Source organism: Zalophus californianus, chromosome 17 (assembly GCF_009762305.2).
Source record: "Zalophus californianus isolate mZalCal1 chromosome 17, mZalCal1.pri.v2, whole genome shotgun sequence".
Lineage (NCBI taxonomy): Eukaryota > Metazoa > Chordata > Mammalia > Carnivora > Otariidae > Zalophus > Zalophus californianus.
In genome coordinates this window covers 59,090,653-59,112,928 of record NC_045611.1, presented here as the reverse complement: position 1 = coordinate 59,112,928, position 22,276 = coordinate 59,090,653, and the positions used below count along the sequence as shown (strand labels likewise).

General features: G+C 38.3%; 1 pseudogene; it reads left to right on the top strand.

The window, feature by feature from the left end:
* The first annotated feature begins 21,128 nt into the window (after window positions 1-21,128).
* LOC113936251 lies at window positions 21,129-22,074 on the top strand (annotated as a pseudogene).
* Window positions 22,075-22,276: the final 202 nt, after the last annotated feature.

The following is a 22,276-nucleotide window of genomic DNA, read 5'->3' as shown; positions in this document are numbered from 1 at the left end:
GTTACCTCTCTTGCTGTCTCTCTCTGTCAAATAAATAAATAAAAAAACAAAACAAAATGAAATACTTTTATAAGGGAGAAGGAAGTTGGGACAAAGAAGTCATCCTAGGCAAAAAGTGGGTTGGTTCAGACAAGGTCACTTTCCTTCAGGAGATGGCTGGAGTCCATCAGGCAAAGTACCTGACTAGTGCTGATCAGGAGATCCTGATGGTTTATGGTTCCATTTTTGGGAGAACCAAACTATAATGAAGTCTTGGTTTGGTGACATAGGGCTTAACATAAGGGACTCCATGTTGGGCCTGTTGTTTTATTTCCCTTTATTTTTAGTAGGTAATTATTCAGAAGATGTTTTGAAACTGCGTGAATATACTGATCCACATCAGTATTTGACCCCATAGTTTTAGCCACCACTGATGATTTTCAAATACCAACAGTCTTCCCACATTTATTAGTAGGCATTCTACTTGGGAAGGAAGTTTCCCAACAGCTTGTTCACTCATTTTTTATTAATATACATCAGTATGGAATAATGCACACTTAAATATATAAGTGGGCCATTGTGATGCTTAAATCTTCCCGGGTTGGGCTCAGGGGAGCTCCTTCTAGCTTGCTTCTTTGTCCCTTTTAACATCACCGTCACACTGTGGGTACAACTTTCTGGTACAAAAGAGATTACAGTTTCATCTTATAACTTTCCTTAACCTACCAGGAATCAGTCTTTTTTTCAGGAGGTTTTCTTTTTGGTAGAGACCAGCGTTGAGAAATCAAGAACTGGGTACGGGGTGTGCTGAAGGGCACGTTAACCATTGCTTCTAGGCCACCTTTTGACTACATAGAGTGTACTTTATTGGTTTTTTTTTTTTTTTAAGATTTTATTTATTTGACAGAGAGACACAGCGAGAGAGGGAACACAAGCAGGGGGAGTGGGAGAGGGAGAAGCAGGCTTCCTGTGGAGCAGGGAGCCCGATGAGGGGCTAGATCCCAGGACCCTGGGATCATGACCTGAGCCAAAGGCAGACGCTTAGCGACTGAGCCACCCAGGCGCCCCTAGAGTGTACTTTTTAAAAAACATTTATTTTAGAGTGTGAGTGGGGAGAGGGGCAGAGGGGGAGGAAGAGGGAAGGGAGAGAATCTCAAGCAGACTCCTGGCTGAGTGTGGAGCCCCACAAGGGGCTCGATCTCACAACCCTGAGATCATGACCTGAGCTGAAACCCAAGAGTTGGACGCTTAACCAACTGAGCCACCCAGGAGTCCCTCACTACAGAGTTTATGTTCATAGATGCTACCCATGCCATGACAGAACCAAAACCACTGAAGTTCAGGAAATGTTTTAAGCTTTTTTAAAGTAGGCTCCACACCCAACATGGGACTTGAACTCATGACCCCAAGATCAAGAGTTACATGCTCTACCAACTGAGCCAGCCAGGTACCCCAGTGTTTTAAACTTTTTTTTCCTTTTATTTAAAATTTAAATTCTAGTTAGTTGACATACAGTTCAATATTGGTTTCAGGAGTAGAGTTCAGTGGTTCATCATTTGCACATACCACCCAGTGCTCATCATAACAAGTGCCCTCCTTAATACCCATCACCCACCTCCCTCCACCAAGCCTTGGGAATACACAAATAACTGTACAATTTGAGGACTGACAAATGCATTTACCCATGAAACAACTTCCCAATCAAGGTATAGAACAAATCCATGATTCCAGAAAAGGCCCACATGCCTGATTCAGTAAATCTCTGAAAGTCAAATCGCTTTTCTTATTTTTTCATTGTAGTTTTTCTCTCATTGCTATCTAAACTTTGCCTGTCCTGAGTTTTATGAAATGGAAATCTTCAATTGGAAGTATTAACTATACTTATCAATTTTAATTAAGATTTTTTACTTTCTCTGGATTTTTTAAAAAAGATTTTATTTATTTATTAGAGAGAATGAGGCGGGTGAAGGTGGGCAGAGGGAGAAGTAGGCTCCCTACTGAGTAGGAGCCCCAGTGTAGGGGCTTGATCCCAGGACCCCAGGATCACGACCTGAGCTGAAGGCAGATGCTTAACCGACCGAGCCACCCAGGCACCCCATGGATTTTTAAATTAATTATCTAGTAACAAAATTATGCTCCTAGCATTTTTAAAAATTAGTTTTAGTTTTAAATTTATTCTTAGAGCAGCTGGACTCTGTCAGTATACGTGGTGTTATATATGAATCCACTATTACTTCTTATATAAAATGAGCCATTTTGCAAATGACAGAATTCATTAAACATATATATTTGCTATGTGCTATTTGTAAGACTTTCTGTGCAAGGGCTGCAGCATGAGAGATGATATTCATAAACACTTTCCCATGTGAAGAATAAATCCAGAGTGCAAACAAAATTGTATTTAAAATGCTATATCTAGGGGTGCCTGGGTGGCTCAGTTGGTTAAGCGACTGCCTTCAGCTCAGGTCATGATCCTGGAGTCCCGAGATCGAGTCCCGCATCGGGCTCCCTGCTCAGCAGGGAGTCTGCTTCTCCCTCTGACCTTCTTCCCTCTCATGCTCTCTCTCTACCATTCTCTCTCAATAAATAAATAAAAATCTTAAAAAAAAACATATTAGGGGTGCCTGGGTGGCTCAGTCAATTAAGTGTCCAACTCTCGATTTCAGCTCAGGTCTTGATCTCAGGGTTGTGAGTTCAAGCCCTGCATTGGGCTCCATGCTGGGAGTGGAGCGCACTTAAGATAAAATTTTAAAAATAAAATAAAATGGTAAACCTACCTATTAAAAAAAATGAAGCATAATAATGAGGGAATGAGACAGGGAAAGTCATGTGGTTCTGTTTATGTATGGATTTGCTCAGAGGAGGCATCAATGGGAATGTAACTTTGAGTAAGGATATAAAGGGGCTGGGCCAACAAGCTGTATTAGAGAATGGGCACAGCAGAACTGAGAGACATGGACATCACTACTGATGAGCACAAAAGGGCTGAATGTGGGAAAACATAAAGCTATGAGCAGAGGTAAGGACTAGCCACTGGCTTGGTTCACAATTATGAATAAAGACAGAGAAAGTGAAGAAGGGAGAAAATAAAAAGAGACAAAGGAGCTCACCAGAATGAGGATGGTGCAGGTGGTTCTGGCCTCATGGGAAGACCTGAGGGAAAGGCTGTTGATATGAATGTGTTGCACCCACTGCATGTGCTTGAGCAGAACAAAGAGTATGATGCTGCCAGTGAAGATCAAGAGCCCTAAACAGATAACACCAATGAAGAACATAGGACTCCAAGAAGGTAGGCCACAGATCTGTTTGGCATGAGCCAGGAACAGTATCCCTTGCTTGTTTCTACACTTCTATTTTTGTCATTTGTTAGGCCAATCACTCTTGTAGAAATTGGGATGTTTACCAGAAGTTTCAAAATCCAGCAGAAGGAACAGCAGAAACTTTGGGGATCTCATTCTGAGCTCCAGCCACCTAGAGATACTGGGGCCAAGTTTAATGGCCTGGAAACCACTGAGCAGGCAGGTGGTGCTGAGGGAAGCCCCTCTGGCCACTTGGTGAAAATAGAAGACAAATTTACATCCAGTATCATCCAGGAAAGATTTCCATTCCAGAGCTGCCATTGTTTGAGGTACACTGTTAGAGAAAAGAGGCACGGAGTTTGCCAAGACCACTTGGTTGAGAATCAGCTCTGTGTGTGTCACCTTGTCTTTAGTAAGTAAAGCGAAGTTATAAAGACAGAGGAGTAAGGTGTTTCCCAGGATGCCACTCCAGTCTGAGTGAGTAAAATAAGCCTTGCTTCCAACTTGACAGAACCCATAGTATTAACTTCACAGCACACAAATTTTAACAGCAGTCATAGGAATCTGAAGACAGTTGAATTTTATAACCATCCTCATGCTGCCTGCTGAGCAGGGAGCCCGATGCAGGGCTGGGTCCCAGGACCCTGGGATCATGATCTGAGCCGAAGGCAAATGCTTAACCGCTTAACCGCCCACCCAGGCGCCCCAGCTGGTGACATTTTAATGTGACACAGCTTTCATCTTGAAGAGGTTCTCACTCCAGAATGATGGGAGGATGTTAAGGAACGAATTCCATTTTTCTTAAAATGGATAAATAGAAAGAGTCAATCATTTCTTCTGCCTTTGCTGAACAGATTATATTTCAGGGTGACCAAACAGATGATGAGGGACAGTTCTTCTGTATAAAATAATTCCAGGTACTAAATGCAGAAACAGTAATAGCATTAGAATATCAACTTTCTGCAGCATCAAATGAAGTACTTCATCCAGGCAGTGATCATCAGCAATAGCGGAAACCAGCGGATGAAGGCTGGTAGGAAACTGGTAACAGCACATGTACCTCTGATCAAACTTCACAGCACAGAAAGGAAAACAGCTGGCATGGCACCCCCGGAAGGAGGCAATAATGAGACAACTGCACTGCGTATGAAGAGTCCTGGACAAACCCGAACCTGAATTACATCGAGTTTATATTTATAGGGCATATGGGGATATGTGTTAAACGACGTCAGCATGATACAATAAACTAGCAGGATGTTTGAAATCATTCAAGACAAACGATCCATTTTTATCCTCAAAAAATGAGAGCAGGAAGGGAAAAAGGGAAGAGACACCTTAGTTACAAGAAACTTCAAAGACAAAGAAACCCTAAACTTTATGTGGATATAATGTTGGGATCCTGATTCAAACAAACCAACTCTTTAAAAGAATTTTTGGAAGAAAATTAGGAGAGTGTGAACCCCGAATATTCAATGATATTATTGAATTATTGTTATTTTGGTAGGTGTGAAAAACATACTTACGTCCTCCCAATGAAATAAATCCATTGTTTGAAGGTACACTTGTGACTATTTGCTGTGGCGTGTAATGGTATATCTAAGTTTTTTTTTTTTTGTAAAATACTCTATTAAGGGTAACGTGGGAGGAGTAGAGACAAAATGACCGTGTGCTGGTATTTAATTGTTGACACTAGTTATTCATCTATGGATTTTTTTACACTATTTACTTTCATATATACTAGATATTTACATTATATAGCAGCTTTCAAAAGCTTTTTTTTCCATCAATAATTTTATTCCATTGATGTGATATTTTTGTTTCACTCTAAGGTGATATATATTATACTCTGTCTTTCATTTTTAAATCTTTTATCTTAAAATACTGATAATTGTCCTCCCAACAGCAAGAAACTCAAAGTAATTCTATGTCCAGAAAGGCCTGGAGAGGGTAAAAACTCCCAAAGATAGAAGAGCTTCTAAACTCAGCTAGTTAAGTTATTCAAATATCTTAACAATTACATTTTTTCAAAAACACCAATGAATCAGATTGTTGTAAGATACCTCCTGTGGTAGGCAGACTGATGATATGTACACACTCTAATCCCCAGAACTGTGGATATGTTACCTTACACGGCAAAAGGGGATTTGCAGACATGAATAGAGCTAAGGACTTCCCATGGAGGAAATTTTCTGAGCAGCAGATAAAAGCATATTCAATCTTAGATAAAGATGTGTATATCCAAACTAAGATAACTGGAAAAAATACCAAATTCAACAACATTTAAAGGACAGACTTTCCTATGAAGAACTTTTCCTTCTTCTGAAATGAACCAAATATTCATATTGGACAGTGAAATATGGGGATATTCTCAAACTGATTAGGATCAAGACAGTCACATCAAATGCTGCCAAACTGACTCACTAATTTCCTGGTGGGGTCAATTCACTGTAAATCAAGATTTAAATGTTCAAGCCTGAAAGCTGAAGTAGTTGTTTCCTTGAGAAACACAAGAGAATCACTAAAATATATTAGATTTATAACATAGTCCAGGACACAGAAATGTGCCAGAGATACCACTGTAAATCAACACATTTCCTGTCTGTAGGAAATAGTCTCTTTAAAAAAAAAAGATTTAAGAAAAATTATCTTGTACAAAGTTAATAGAAATTTAGCAAAACAATATTAAATCTACGTTTGTGTAAAGGATATTGAAACAAAATTAAGAACTTTTAATATACTAGGATCAGGATGAAATAACAGCAAAGAAACACTGCAGACTGAAATAGAAATTCTGCAAATAGATCAATTCACAAAATACCTTACGTAATGTAATACCAGTTGAATAGCAATTTTTCCAAAATCCCGCTAGTAATTACAAAATATTTCTAATTAATAAATAAAATGTAAAGTATTCAAGGAAGAGAATTGGCCCTGACAAACAAAATATATTAATAAGTTTTTAATGCCAAATGGCTGAAGGGGAGGGGGAGGCACAGGCTTCCAGCTATGGAATGAGTAAGTCACAGGAATAAAAGGCAGCATAGGGAACATAGTCACTGATATGGTAATAATGTTGTGCAGTGACAGACAACAGCTACAGTTGTAGTAAGCACAGCATAGCATACAGACTTGTCCACAGACAACAGCTACAGTTGTAGTAAGCACAGCATAGCATGCAGACTTGTCGACACACCTGAAACTAATGTAACACTGTGTGTCAACTACACTCAGAAAAAAAAAAAAAGACAGAAAATTGAGGATTATTTCAATGGTACAGAACAGGGAGCCTGTGAAACAAACGATTGGTGATAGATGATGGATAGATGGATGGATAGCTAGCTAGCTAGATGGATGATAGATAAGTGAGAGATAAGTGACAAGTGACAGGTGATAGATAAAGAAGGAAGAAAAAAGAAAATTTAGTGAACATAAGGCATTAAAATATTTGAGTATTTAATTGAAACACAGAGGTAAGTTTTTACCTGGTACATCAGAGAGTTTTAGAAAATAATATACTCGATCTAAAATATCCTGCTATATATTTACAATGTGGAATAGGGCAAATCATTACTACATATAGCACAGACCAGAGGACACTTAATTTCATAAAACTGAAATAATAGTGAAATTACTAATATGCCACAAGCAAATTAAAATGAAACCTAAAGAAAATATTTAAATATGGAAAATTTAAAAGAGGAAGCTATCAATAATCTCCTGGTACTGATATAAATCAGTTGGGTTAACCAAAAAAATGCTGTAATGTATAGGAACAGACAGTATTAAAAAATAATTAACTCAGAAGGCATGTTCGTAATGAGCAGAAAATTGCAAACAAAAATGATGCTCCATTATGTTCAACTATAACATATTAATTTGCTCAGATTGTATTTTGGATCAAACCCCTGTGATTTAAATTTTACATATTTTTCATTCTCTATCACAAACCATAACTGATCAAACATGACTTAATATTGGGAATCCTTTCAAATAGCCTGAAAATTTAAAGATGGCAAAAACCTGAGTGGAGAATATTCAAAGGTTTATATGATATCTAATCTGGTATGGTTTTATAACCCATTTTTACCTCAATTGCATTTTTAAAGCCTCTTCACTTTTCATGTTTTTGGAGACATGCAATTTAGGATTTATAGAAATAAGACATTTTGGCAATACACGTCAGTAGTTGTCATTACCTTAAATCACATTTGACAATTTATTGTCATAAAGGGCTTCATAGTATTCCCTCATTATCCTTTTAATACCTATAGAATCTGTAGTGATGTCACTTCTAACATTTCTGACATTGGAAATTTGTGTACTCCCCTCTTTTTTGTATGATCAGTTTGGATAGAGGTTCACAATTTATTGATCTTAAAGCTTTGGATTTCACTAATTTTATCTAGAGTTCTTCATTTTCTATTGCATTCATTTTTATTTTATCTTTATTATTTTCTTCTGTTTTCCCTGGATTTCATTTCTCTTTTTCTGGTTTCTAAAGGTGGAAGCTGAGATCCTTGATTTGAGACCTTTCTTTTTTTAAAGTAGGTTCCACACCCAATGTGGGGCTCAAACTCACCACCCTGAGATCAAGAGTCACATGCTCCACCGAATGAGGCAGCCAGGCACCCAGAGACCTTTATTTTTTTTCTGTGTGTGTGTGTGTGTGTGTTTTAAGATTTTATTTATTTATTTGACAGAGAGAGACACAGCGAGAGAGGGAACACAAGCAGGGGGAGTGGGAGAGGGAAAAGAAAGAAATTAAAAAAAAATTTGGTGTGTGTGACAAGGAGAGAAAGAGTCATTAAACTTAAGAGCTTCTACAAAAGTGCTATTGCAAATATGGCTATTGCCATACCTCTTTGTCCATTATAAAATATGCCCCTAAGATTGTGAACAAAACCAGGATGCCTACTCTCTGCACTTGTATCCAGTATTAATACTGATGTTCTTACCTAGTGCAATAAAACAAGAAAATGGATATGTAACATTTGGAAAGGAATAAATAAGGAATTTATCACTAGCCACCTTAACATTTTCCCCCAAATTTCATCTTCACTGAGTCCTACTATGGAGATCCAATTTACCTTTTGTAATCCTTCCCTACCCCCTCTACTTGTCTTCACCCAATCTGGTTCTTCTCTCCTTCCATGAGATCTATTACCTTCTAAGACACTATGTAATTCAACAACTGAGACCCATTGCTTCTGTTTCCCTTAATCAGAATGCAATTTCCATAAGGAAACATTCCTTATGTTCTGTGCACTCAAATATCATATACCTAGAAATGTGCCTAACCCACAAAAGGTACACCATAAATATCTGCTGAAGCACTGAACAATATAACACAGAGTTCCCATTCATTTGCAACATCATATGTTGTTTCTAACCCTACAGATCCATTAGGGTCTCTCCTTTCAATTTCAGTACCATCAGGTCTCTCAGAAAGGGAAAGAAATCATATTTTGGATATAAACACTGAATTGACTAAGTGGATAAGATGTGCTCAGCTTAGTTCTCTCACTTAGTAGATTTCAGTGTCTTCTATTCAATTTCCATTAGGATTTTTGCTCTCCCCATCCTGTTCTGCCATTCCTGTTGGACATCTCCATCAATCACTTCTAATAGCATTCAGTGATAGGCACAATTCATAAATGTTTTCCAGAAATAATCTTAAATCCCCAGCAGACACTGTCAGTGCAATTATAGGTGAAATGATAATCACTTTCCAACAAGCGGATGAAATCATGGAATCTCAAAACCTTCACCTCAGGGTTCAAAAGCCCCTTTCCACACCTGCAGAGGTGCCATCACTATAGCCACTGCCCTCACAGCTCACTCCAATTGGGTTAGTTAGCTATTTTTTTTCCAGTTCTTATAAGGAATTTATCTCAGGAAATCCAGGGATATGCATTCTCTTAAAAGCATGAGGCTTTCTGAAATTGAAACATAAAAATACCGAGGGGCAGGGGAGACATTTGCTCTTGGAACCAGCTGAGGAAAACAGAGGCTCTTGCCACTCTTGTCCACCTGCCTCAGGGCCACCGCAGCTGCTCCCTCTCCCTCAGTTACAGCCCTTGTGAAACCGTCTCTCACTTGTCTGCAGCACACTGCACCTCACAGGCTCCACTCCAGAGACTGCACACTGCGGTCGTGTGATCAGCAGCCAGAGAAGAGGAGCTCCCAGATGACGAGTGTCTGAGTGACCGCTGGTGGGATGCCTAAGTACTCTGCCGACGCTGCTCTCCGTTGTGCACAGGGGAGGTGGCATGTAGTGCTCACTAAATAATATGTTTCTAAATTTCTCTCATTTGTAAACATTCATATCTCATTTACAGAAAATAATGTCTCATTTGTTTGCATGATAGAAACAAAATTTTTATGGTAAGAAAAATGTGGCAAGGGGCACTGGTTGGCTCAGTCGTTAAGCGTCTGCCCTCAGCTCAGGTCATGATCCCAGGGTCCTGGGATTGAGGCCCCACATCGGGATCCCTGCTCCGCGGGAGGCCTGCTTCTCCCTCTCCCACTCCCCCGGCCTGTGTTCCCTCTCTCGCTGTGTCTCTCTCTGTCAAATAAATAAAATCTTAAAAAAAAAAAAAAGAAAAAAGAAAAATGTGGCAAGGGCTCCTGAGTAGCTCAGTCGGTTAAGCAGCTGCCTTCGGCTCAGGTCATGATCTCAGGGTCCTGAGCTAAAGCCCCGAGTCAGGCTCCCTGCTCAGTGGGGAGTCTGCATCTTCCTCTCCCTCTGCTGCTTCCCCTGCTTGTGCTCTCTCGCTCACGCTCTCTCTCTTTCAAATAAATAAATAAAATCTTTAAAAATATACATTAAAATAAGGTGGCAAAAAGTTTGTGGGGAACAGACAAAAGGAATAATCAGGACTCTAATCGTCTCAAAATACAAATGTTACTCTGACAGGTAACCAGATTTTAAAGGTGCTTCAATAGTCTCCTTCTTGTACAAATCTGACATTCTCTCTACCCTCTAGGGACCTCAGCTATCCCTTTGGATCCATCATATCTATATCTAAAATCATCTATCTACCTATCTCTATCATCCATCTATCATTCTTTCTATCTATCTGTCACCAATCTTTCTTTCTAAATATATATGTAGTGTGTGGTCACTCCATCCACTTAATCACCTATCTCATTTTATACATTCTTTTTTTTTTTTCAAACGGAAAACAATTCTGACCAGACTCTGACTGACAGGCAGGTTCACCTTCTTCTCTGCTAGAGCAGGAGCACTAAATTTAGATTCTCTCTGTGACTCACAAAGCTACTATGATCAGGTGGACACTGTGAGCCATTATTGCCCTGTGCATTGTTACAATTCTTTATTGGGACTGAATGGTTAAAAATCACACTGATTTGAGATTCACAGGTTTCTGTTGTGAGATCTGTTAAAAAGAAAAAAAATATTAAGTCCTACACCATGACTGTTAACATACTATTGCTATTCAAATACATTCTATGATTTCTCCTCCAAATCATTCCTATTTCTCTCCCTATTCTCTTGTTTTAGTTCTATAATATTTTACTATCTAGTGTTTTTTAATCTTAACTGTCATTATCAAGAGTCAGTTTTCTACCCCAAAACTTTAACACCATTGCACCCTTTATTTCAATTAGATAGTGTATTTGATATGATGAAATGCTGGAATATGGATGCATTAAAAAATACCTTCTTTGTACCAAACCTTAATTTAATTCTTTGAAGAAAATAAATACTATATATCATTTAAAAAAGCCATTAAGGAGAAGTGGATGAAGAAACCAGAGTGCTTTTGAGAATAGCATGATATAAATCAGTGAGCATTCTCTACTGAAAGAGGTTTTCAAATGTTTTAAACCCTTTGGGCCATTTTTAAAAACTTACACAGTTTTAAAACCTTTGACTAATTACAGTTTGTGATAGGAAAATGAAAATGAAAATACTGTACCACAGAAATGTGACCCATAAAACAATTTTGGTAAATTAATAAAAATTATACTTGACAATAATGGAATATCATTTTTAATTGATTTCACTTTCTTATTTTAGAAACAAGCATTTCATAACTTTATAATGTTTTTACTTCTAAGTACTACCTGTTCACATACACTGCCAGCATTTTATTTTTTATTTGTTTTTAAAGATTTTATTTATTTATTTGACAGAGAGAGAGACAGCGAGAGAGGGAACACAAGCAGGGGGAGTGGGAGAGGGAGAAGCAGGCTTCCCGCGGAGCAGGGAGCCCGACGCGGGGCTCGATCCCAGGACCCTGGGAGCATGCCCTGAGCCGAAGGCAGGCGCTTAACGACTAAACCACCCGGGTGTCCCTACACTGCCAGCATTTTAAAAATCCATTATCTAAATGTTTAATATCCATAGTGAGGTCGTGCTTAATATTGTCCTCCTTTATAATCTACATAGTTAAATAACTTCTTTGTATTTAAGTTTAATTCATTTCTGGTACATCTGTATTTATCTCTACTTTCATGTTAATGAAATAAAATGGCCTCTGATTTGGGCCATGCATAGTAATGATGTATCAAAACAAATTTATAAAAATATACCCTAGCATTTTTACATGGCAGATTTGACATTTTTATGTTAAGATAGTGTGTTATTTAATTCTAAGATGAAAGCAAGAAATTTATCCCTACTATTTCAAATAAATCTCCGAGCAGTTTAGCCATGTATTAAATAGCTTTCCCAAATAATTGATGATTTACTTTCATCAGATATGGTTTTTGGTTTATTGACCCCGTTCTATGCCATTGATTGTATATTTCTTCAGCAGTGATGAGTTGTGGGTAATGCTCTTTGTATCTGGATTAGCAAGTTCTCTTCATTGAACTTAAGTGTAAATATATGGATGATATAAAATACATTAGGTAATATGGAATGCATTTAATATGTAGTGTATAATTACATATGTTTATATTTTTTGTTCTTTTGTAGTATTAGAAAAATTTAGGGGCACCCGGCTGGCTCAGTCGGTAGAACATGTGACTCTTGATCTCAGGGTGGTGAGTTCAAACCCCACGTTAGGTGTGGAGCCTACTTAAAATAAAAATTAAAAAAATAATAATAAAAGGGATGTCTGAGTAGCTCAGTTGGTTAAACGTCTGACTCTTGATTTTGGCTCAGGTGATGATCTCAGGGTCATGAGACTGAGACCTTATTGGGCTTCAGGCTGGTCATGAAGCCTGCTTAAGATTCTCTCTCTCTTGGGCACCTGGGTGGCTCAGTTGGTTAAGCGACTGCCTTCGGCTCAGGTCACGATCCTGGAGTGCTGGGATCGAGTCCCACATTGGGCTCCCTGCTCAGCGGGGAGTCTGCTTCTCCCTCTGGCCCTCCCCCCTCTCGTGCTCTCGCTCTCTCTCAAATAAATAAAATCTTTAAAAGAAAAAAAAGATTCTCTCTCTCTCTCTTCCTCTGCCCCTCCCCATCCCTCTCTAAAAAAAAAGAAAAATTTATAAATTTTAACTTGAATTATATGAAGAAGATACTGTGTTAATTAAATCACTTACAGCATTAGATTTTCTATCTTGAGATTAAGTCTGTCATGCTATTTTTTTAGTACTGATTTTAAGCTTTTAATAGGGCTTTAATTTTGCTTCAGTACTTCACTACCATTATTTAGCTTATTTAATTATTTAATTTACTAAAGAATATTTTAGTAGACTATTTGCTATTTGGCAAAACTGTATTATCTTTAGTGAGATATCTTTATAATTCTAGAGACAATATTTCCTACATACAGAAAACTGGTTGATTTCTGATTATTTTCATAGCAAATACATAAATGTTAAACTATGTTCTTAATTCTAACATTTTATGTGGTCCTATAGTGCCTCTGAGATATGCAGGCATTTCAGCTCTCAATAATATATTTCCATTTAAAATAAATGTATCTCATAGCTATTTTCCCTGACTTATTGAAATGTCAGGAAATTGGAGTCAATAAAGGACCAGGATAGTCCTCTTATTTCTGATCAATTTGGGAATATTTCCATATTTCTCCATCCAGTACCAGAGTATTTCTTGAAGAAAACCGATTCTTAGGGAAGCCTCCCCCTCAAAATCTTATTGAATTTCATTTTATATTAATATACTTTAGATCTCTGCTTCTTTTTCCATCACTGATAAGGTTTTTTATGAGTGAAATCATTGACTTGCCACAAAGGCTCATACAAAATAGACCTAGTTTGGATACCTGCTCCCAAAGAGTTTTCTTAAAGTGAATATTCCTTTCTTTTAAATAGTATGGAAATTTATTAAGCTAGATTCCTTACATTTAGAATTATGTGAAAATCTGATACACTTCATTAAATGATGAGCGCACAAGCACCTGTATATTAGGCAGCTTTTACCTTTTTACTTTCCAAACTGCTCATTTATCTGGTCCCTCTGGATACAGACATCATTTGATTTTTAGAGTCCTGTCTAAAGACAGAAAAACATTTAAATATAGTAAGAATAAAGTAATTTAACATTTAATGAAACACTAAGAATAAAAAGTATATTGTCTCAGGTTGAAAAATATTGCCTTAAAGACATAAAACAGAAAATATTATTAAGAGAAGAAAATGTTTTTAAAAACTGGCACAATGGGATATTCCAAATATATGTGAAAGGTAATAGCATAAAGCTCATAGACTTATTACCAGCTTCAACAGTTAATTATCAGCACACAGTCATTTCATTTCATCTACACTGCTACCCACATTATCCACACCGGATTATTTAACAAAAAATTATATATATCATTATATTCTTGAGTAAATAATCAACAACATACTTCCACACAATGATATGGGATCTAAAGATGGTATTCATTCATTAAGGAGGACCTGAATACCTTTATAATACCTACAACAATAACAAAAACTCAATAATATCATTAAATAATAAGAGCTCATGTTTTCCTTATTTCCTCAAAAAAACACTAATAATCATTTGAATCAGGATCTAACCAATGTACACCCATATAATTTGTGGGTTATTTTTTAAAGATTTTATTTATTTATTTGTCAGGGAAGAGAGTGAGAGAGCACAAGCAGGGGTAGCTGCAGGCAGGGCAGGCAGAGGGAGAAGCAGGCTCCCTGCTGAACAAGGAGCCCAATGCATGATTTGATCTCAGGACCCTGGGATCATGACCTGAGCCAAAGGCAGATGCTTAACTGACCGTGCCACCCAAGCATCCCTAATTTGTGTTTTTCTATTAAGAGTCTGGCAAATAATAAGTCCTCCTTTTTTTCCTCATTCTTATAAAAAAGAAAATAAATGGATCATTTATCTAGAATAATTTAAGACATACTATTAACTTACTGCATCACACTGATGTTGTTTCACACACTGTCCCAGACAGCCACTAAATGTATAATTTTTGCTAATGGTTCACTCAAATTCTAGTTCATTGTGAAGGATACTTCAGAGGTAGTACAGTTCCTTCTTTTTTTTTTTTTTTTAAGATTTTATTTATTTATCTGACAGAGAGACACAGCGAGAGAGGGAACACAAGCAGGGGGAGTGGGAGAGGGAAAAGCAGGCTTCCCGTGGAGCAGGGAGCCCGATGTGGGGCTCGATCCCAGGACCCTGGGATCATGACCTGAGCCGAAGGCAGACGCTTAACGACTGAGCCACCCAGGCGCCCAGTACAGTTCCTTCTTACTGCCTCTCACTGGAAGAAGTTTTTCACGACTTTCTGACTTGATGGTTTAACAAGATGTTTCAAAGTCATTTTTCTCATCCTGACTAGGGATTGTCAAATTTTTATCAAGATGTCTTACACTTTTTTAGTGAGAAATTGCATTTAGAGGTCACAATCTGGGGAATGGAGGTGGTAGTTACTCAGGGAGTTGGTCATAATATCTGTACCTGTTCATGTCTCTCTATATATTTTAAGTCAAATACGGACTGGTTAATGTTGATTTTTTTCAAGGAAATGAACAAATATATTATCTTAAAGCAGATTGCTTTTCTATTTCTTTTATTTTTTCCTAAAAGTCTTGGTTCTCAAGTATATTAATATTCTTATTCCATCATTTAAAAAAAACTATGATTTTACTAAAAAATATGATATTGAATACCAGTTCACAATTTCTTGGCTGGTGTTTTGTCTGAATATATCCCAATAAAAATAAACAGACAAAATTATTTTTTTAAGTTTCTCAAAAGTTATTTATATGGATTGGTCACAAACTTCACACATAATGACGTTTGCATACATACACACAAGTATATAGCTTAAAATTCATTTTGAAATTGAAAGTAATAGGTTATTCTAGTATATGTTGGTTTTATGTTGTTTGATAAATGTGCAAAGTATTTCCATTTTTACAACAGTCAAAATATAATATACAAGGTCAGTTGAGAGAAGTCTAGCCTTCAACTTTCTCTGCCCCATGAGGCCATTATTTTTATGTTTTTTGTTAATCCTTCCATAGTCCTCTTCAAACACTGTATTTATTTATATTTATATTTATACTGCTATTCTTTGCATTCTTAGAAAAATAGACCCTAGTTCACATGCTCATCTGCATCTCACTTTTTTTTTCACATAAGAATATATCCTGGAGGTAACTCCATACCTGCAGTGAGGAATTCCTCCATGTTTATAGCTGAAGAGAACCAGAGCCTGTTATACTTGGTTTACATTATTTCCAAAATGTTTACATTATTTCCAAAGCAGAACATTGGTAGTGACCCTCACACACATACTCTTAATGTTCATTTAGAGCGAGAAAGCCTGTGTTAGGCTTAACGCTGGAATTGCTGGGCGAGATGATGGTAACAAATTTTTGTTATTTTCAATTCTTCTGACTTCATTTAAGATCAAGTTCCACTAGATATTGCTGTGATGAGTTCTGTCAACTTGGAAATGGGGATTTTCTTCCTCTGCCAGGGTTTGGCATCATGGGTAATTCTTCACTCCTTTGTCTTTATAATTTCATTCTGCTAACTGGATACAGTAAGGGCCTTTACAAGATCTTATCCAAAAGGGCAGGTGGTGATTTATGGAGTTGCAGAGTTGCTTTGATGCCTCAACAGCAGTACTTCTGGGACTTGTCCTCTGGAAGTTGGGAGTGTTTGGGAAAGCTATTCTTGAGGGTCAGAGGTAGGCCACTTCAAAACTTCCCGGGGAGGGTGGTGTTGGGAAAGCTGCTGGCTACCATGCCCAGCAGGACCCGGGAGCTGGAGACTCACACTGAGACTTATCTGTCACTCAGTGGTCCAGCTGTGCGCTCACCCACAAGGTACAGATCTCATCCTGGGACATGCCCTCTGGCTGTCCTAGCTCGGGCCTAGAGTTCCCTGCGCCTGATGATCCTGTACTCTTCAGAGTTCTTGCGACTTCTCACCCCCCAATCCCTTGTTATTGCAGTCCTGTTTCTTTAAACTTGCCCTGTTCGAATTATGGCACAATAGTGACTCACGGACCTCTCCACTTCCTCTGTTCCCCTTAGTCTACGTACAATACAAAGGCCAGCGTGATCCTTTTAATATACAGGTTGGATCATGCCCCTCTCTATTCCAATACTATGTACACATTCGCTTACCATTTCACTTAGAGAAACTCCAAACTCCTTACAATGGTCTCCAGTGCCCTACATGACCTGGCTCCCTTAGCCCTTCAGCCTCAAAGCTTTACCCTTACTCCCTTCATAGCTGTGCTCCTCACATTTTCAGCAAAGATCCAGGCATGATCCTCTCCTTCAGGCACTAGTCTCGTTGTTTCATCTGTGTGGAACATCCTCCCAAATATGCAAATCCCTCACCACTCAAATATTTGCTCAAATGTCACACCCCTGTGAGACCACCCTGATCACCATATTTTACATTGCCATCCACTCTATTGTACACGATCATCTTTACCTGAATTTTCTACTGTCTGTATTTGGGTGACATAACTTTACAACTTACTGTTAACCCCAATATTTCTTTTATTATTTGTTCTCTGTTTCCATCAATTAGAATGTGAGCAACACATTTTTGGTTCTTTTCACTGGTGTGAACACACATTTAGAATAGCATCTGAGACAGACAAGGTGCTCAATAAATATTTATTCAGCACAGGACACCACCCCTTTCCCTCTGTTTATACACCTTGGTCAACTTTCTCTCACTTTACTTTTTCTTAACAGCCAAGTTTGTTTTTGTTCAGTGGTCTCAGAAATAAAAATATGCTTTGGAAAACAATTTTCATGGTAGCCTAGATGCAGCATAGCCATGGACTCAACTGAATTCTCTCAAGTCTCAGAACCCCGTGACCTCTACTTCCCATCGAGACTTAGTCAATCACCAACTTCACCAACTTCTCTATTTCTATAGTCATTCTCTTTGTACAAGTTTGTTAATTAACATTAATAGCTTTACTTAATGCTCACTTCACAAATGCTTTTCAGATATAATTTTAAGTCCCATACAGACCCTCCCCCACCAATTACAAGTGAAGAGATAATCACTTCCTAGCAAGAGGCAAGATCATGGAATCCCCAATTTTTATCTCAGGCTTCAGAATCCCCATCTCCACAGACGTACAGGTGTACAGATGTCTCTGCCAACTACTGTCCTGGCAGCAAACACCATCTGTTTGGGTAGGTGGCTATTTTAAAAACAAGTATCATGGGCGCCTGGGTGGCTCAGTTGGTTAAGCGACTGCCTTCGGCTCAGGTCATGGTCCTGGAGTCCCAGGATCAGGTCCCACATCAGGCTCCCTGCTCAGCGGGGAGTCTGCTTCTCCCTCTGACCCTCTTCCCTCTCGTGCTCTCTATCTCTCATTCTCTCTCTCTCAAATAAATAAATAAAATCTTAAAAATAAATAAAAATAAATAAATAAAAAACAAGTATCAGAACCTCTGAGGAAATAGAATGTATTCCATAAAACCTAGTAAGAAACTCATATGAAAAAACCTCATTCTTCTTGCTTGGATTGAAACAAGTACTCTTAGGATTGAAAGCATTAGGGAATTTTCTGAGGGATCCAGACACACTGTCATGCTCATCCACCTGCTTCAGGGCTCCCAAGCATATCCCTCCTTCTTCCCTATTACCCTGACATCTTCTCCTCTTGCTTCTGAATAGACATGCACTCTTATGACATTCAGGGCAAAGGCTTAACTCTAAATGGAAGTGAAGAACAGTAAGATAATGATTTTTAGTTCTCATCTGTAAATGGACACTTGATTTCTGGGTGGCAATTGCAGATAGATATATGCAGTAGGGTTTTGTTTGTTTTGAATCACTGAGAGCCTGTGTTTAAAGGAGTCTGTTATTATACTTCTCTACAATACCTGCGACTGGTGTTCAGAGTATAAACCTCCAACTCCCGTCGGAAGATATGACTCTTTCAAGAGAAAAGTGACTGAAGATTCCACACTTAAGAGAGCGGAGATCATCAGGGACTTCAATATTCTCAGGTTCTCGATGTTACCCTGACCTAGAACCAATTTCAAAAGTACTGTGAAATTATAATTATCTATAAATCTGTAACTCTTTCTACCCAACAAGAACTTCACTGTCCCCTCTGATCAATATGAAATTCTAGTGTGTTCACCCCTCACACCTGTAGCATTAACAGGATGGTTTGTTCTGACATATAAAGTTTTACCCATATAATTGACTTTCTCTGCTTGACTTATTTCACTTTGCATAATCTCCTCCAGTCCCATCCATGTTGATGTAAAAGTTGGGTATTCATCCTTTCTGATGGCTGAGTAATATTCCATTGTATATATGGACCACATCTTCTTTATCCATTCATCTGTTGAAGGGCATCTCGGCTCTTTCCAAGTTTGGCTATTGCGGACATTGCTGCTATGAACACTGGGGTACACATGGCCCTTCTTTTCACTACATGTGTGTCTTTGGTGTAAATACCCAGGAGTGCAATTGCTGGGTCATAGGGTAGCTCTATTTTTAGTTTTTTGAGGAACCTCCACACTGTTTTCCAAAGTGGCTATACCAACTTACATTCCCACCAAGTGTGAGAGGGTTCTCCTTTCTCCACAGAGAAAGTCAATTATCATATGGTTTCACTTATTTGTGGAACATAAGAAATAGCATGGAGGTCATTAGAAGGAAAGGAAAAATGAAGGGGGCGAATCGGAGGGAGAGATGAACCATGAGAGACTATGGACTCTGAGAAACAGGGTTTTAGAGGGGAGGGGGTTGGGGATAAGTCAGCCCGGTGATGGGTATTAAGGAGGGCACGTACTGCATGCAGCACAGGGTGTTATATGAAAACAATGGATCGTGGATCACCACATCAAAAACTAATGATGTGCTCACCTCATAATTGTGTGGAGGGCTCCTCTGAAGGGCGCTGGGCCCCCTCCCAGAGTTTTCTGGTTCTCTGGGTCTGGGTGGGCCTTGAGAATTTGCACTTCTAGCAAGGTCCCAGCTGATGCTGATGCTGCGGGTCTGGGGACTCCACTTGGACAAATCACTTCTCTGCACCCCTGCTATCCAGTACGTAGTCACTAGCCAGTTTATGGAGTACGGGAAATGCAGTCGGCCCAACTGGGGTTGAATTTTTAGTTATATTTAACTTAGAGGCAATTAACTTGATGCACTTTTTAGAAAACTCTTCAGTATGGTATGTGAGTCTTGTTTCAACTGTAAATTTTAAATACAGGTCAACCCTTTCTCATGGAAATTTAATATCCAAATTGAGAATCAAAAACACTGAACTTTGAAGACAATACCAGTAAAGTATGTCATTGTTAAAGTTATTATTTACATGTTGAAATGCTAATATTTTGGATATGATGGATTAAATAAAGCAATAAAGTTAATCTTAAAAAAAAACTAAAGATGTATTGTATGGTGACTAACATAATAAAATTTAAAAAAATAAAGTTCTACCCAAGTAGCATAATGATTGATATTTCAATATTCTTTCTTTGAGAGCACAGTGCACATAATTTAGCCCTTAACATGCCTCCATGGTCACCATTCCCTTTTGATTAAAGGAATAAAATGAGTCCCTTTTTGCCCTTGAATGATTACACTTTGAGCATAGGAGTGACCAGTGATCACAGCTGTTGAGGAGTCAGACAACTCAAAGTTGTCTCTGATTTATAGAAACTGTATAAATTCTCACTCCACATAAAATGATATCTTTGTTGGAGAATTGAATTCAGTTTGTTTTCTTTTTAAAATTATTTCTGGAAATTTCCCTTGGTTTAAAATTCTTCTTTGATAAAGTTCATATGTATATTCTACTACTTTTTCTTAAAATTATTTTTCAATTTTAATTGCTGTTATAAAAATCACAATTGTATCTAAACATTTTGAACAAATCCACCTGCCTATAAAGTTAACATGAAAGTTTATGTCTAAATACCCCACAATTCCCTCCTTTAATAACCCAAGGACTAATGGTTGTTGTCAATTAGTACACATCCTTGGAGAAACATTTTGCATTATTTACAACTACTTAGTAAAATCTCCTTTAGATAACCTCTCTCTGATCCTTTTGTTTGCTTTTTTATTTTTTATTTTTTGGTGGGGGGGGAAGAGTAGGGAAGAGGGTCAAAGGGGGAGGGAGAGAGAATCTTAAGCAAGCTTCATGAGGTGGGGCTTGATCTCATGACCCTGAGATCATGACCTGAGCCAAAATCAAGAGTTGGATGCTTAACCAATTGAGCCACCCAGGCACCCCCCTTTTGTTTGCTTTTAAGGACATATTCTGAATGTCCTTTACATGGGAAAAAAATGTAGTTAATGAAAAGCCCTACAGGAAACATGAAAATAGTAATACATATATTTTGGATTTCCTCCAGATCTTCCACTCCAATTAAAGCCAATTTCCACTTAAAAAAGAAAAAGACCAATTTCCACTTGATATTGATGTGATGGGCTCTTTCAACTTGGAAATGGGGATTATCTTCCTCATTCAGACAGGAGTGGGGATCCTGGGAAATTCTTCCTCTTTGGTCTTTATAACTTCACTTTGTTTACTGGACACAAGTTGAAATCCAAAGACCTGATTCTCAACCAACTGTTCTTAGCCAACTCCTTGGTGCTTTTCTCCAAGGGGATCCCTCAGACCATGGCAGCTTTTGGATGGAAATACATCCTGGATAACATTGGATGTAAAGTTACCTTTTATGTATACAGATTGGGCAGAGGAGTTTCCCTCAGCATCACCTGCCTGTTGAGTGGCTACCAGGCCATTAAAATTCATTTTAATATCTCTAGGGTGATGGAGCTCAGAATATCTCCAAAGTGCATTGGCTTCTGCTGTTTCCTCTGCTGGATCTTGTATCTCCTGTTAAATATCTGCATTCCAATAAGAGTGGGCCACTGAACTGCAAAAACCTTAGTTTGAAAAAAACATATGTCTACTGTTCTGGACTACCACAAGATAAATTTATAGGCTCACTAAATGCCGTTGTGTATTCTTTCTTTGCTGTTGTGTGTTTGAGCCTCATGGTCTGTGCCAGAGGCTCCATCGTCCTTTTCCTGCTCAGGCACAAGCAGCAAGTCCAACATACTCATAGCCACAGACTTTGCCCCAGACCTTCCCATGAGGCCAGAGCCACACACACCATCCTGATCCTGGTGAGCTCCTTTGTCTGCTGTTCCTCTCTCTCTTCCATTTTGTCTCTTTGCAAAGTACTTATTTTGAGTCTAAACCCGTGGCTAGTAAACACTACTGTGTTTGTAGCATCATGTTTTCCAACATTCAGCCCATTTGTGCTCACCAGCAGTGATATGTGTGTCTCTCAGTTCTGCTTTGCCTGCTGGACAAGGAAAACAGTTTTCCTTAATCTGGTAAAACAGTTGTGTATCTTTTGATCGGTACAGATAAATCTATTTTTCATTTCACTCTCTGTCAATATGTAGGTGACTATTTGGTGCAAGTTACAATTCTAGGAATCTGTGATATTCAGTGATTAACACCCCACCCTCATACAGCCATAGTGGAGTCAAAACAGACTTATACAATATGCAATGATTACTTTTTAAATTTTTGAAAAGATTTTATTTATTTGACAGA